The sequence below is a fragment of the Arachis ipaensis genome, chromosome B03, assembly GCF_000816755.2.
Source record: "Arachis ipaensis cultivar K30076 chromosome B03, Araip1.1, whole genome shotgun sequence".
Lineage (NCBI taxonomy): Eukaryota > Viridiplantae > Streptophyta > Magnoliopsida > Fabales > Fabaceae > Arachis > Arachis ipaensis.
Window position 1 is genome coordinate 13,074,985 of NC_029787.2, and position 1,226 is coordinate 13,076,210.

Here is a 1,226-nt window from a genome sequence, read left to right on the forward strand (position 1 = left end):
TCTATCATCTAATGCTCAGAGACTAGTAGGGGTGTCAAGCAGGAAAGCTCACCCCGCCCCACAAGAAGCCTATCCCGTCCCACCTAGTGAGGCGGTCTTAGAATTCTGCCCCGCCCTGCCTAACTGCGGGCAGGCAGGCTGGCGGGCTAAGCCCGCCAAAGCTCCTCTTTTTTTTTTACTATTAACTACTAAATAATATATATAATTTCACAATCATATTAATAAATTTATAATTTTTAAAGGCATAAAAAATTATATTTTTTATATTCATGAATATTAAAATTTTTGTAATTATAAATATCTAATAAACATAATTATAAACCAAGTTTTCATCCAAAACATAAGTATAAATAATTCTCTCCAAAGCAAAGTAAACATAATTTAAAACATAGTTATAAATATTGTCTCCAAAGTAACATAAACATAATCCAAACCACTCAATTTTTATCTTCATATTCTTGTAAGTTAGGTTTTGGCCAAAAAATTGTAAAAATACTCCCTCACTAAAAAAATACTAAGCCCGGCGGAAAGCCCGCCCCCGCCCCGCCAAAGCCCGCAGTTTAAGCGGTGCAGGTTAGGCGGACTTTTGCTATTTGGTGGTCCCAATTTTCCATCTCGGCCCTCCTTTTGGCAGGTTACGCAGGTCGGCCCGGCGGGTATAGGCCTGTTTGCCACCCCTAACTGTGGCGTTGTTGAAGACTTCTTCGGTGCGAGTCAATGATCAAGTTAATGAATCTACCGTGTACTTTCATAATCTTTTTCTGGACATTTCCTCCTTGCATTGTGACATTTCGACATTCCAAGTCACTGATCAGCATCGACGGTACTCATTTGTATGGAAAGTATGGCCGTACTTTGCTTCTGACTATTGCGCAAGACGAAAACTCGAATATCTTACCCATTACCTTTGCACTTGTGGAAGGAAAAAATGTAGAGTCCTTGGCTTTTCTTCTGACCAACCTGCGACAACATGTGACTCCGTAAGAAGGTATTCTGATGATCTCTGACAGTGGGGTGTTCAAAACCGTTCCGGACTGAACTAAACCGACCAACCGAACCGAAAAAACAAAAAATCGAACAAACGATAACTAAAAAAACAAAAAAAAAAGCATGTTTTGCTGTTTTTAGTTCAGTTCGGTTCGGTTCGGTTTTCGGTTCTGACAATGAAAATCCCAACCGAACCGGTAAGGTAAAAAACCAAAAAAAAAAAAAAAACCAATCCCCCC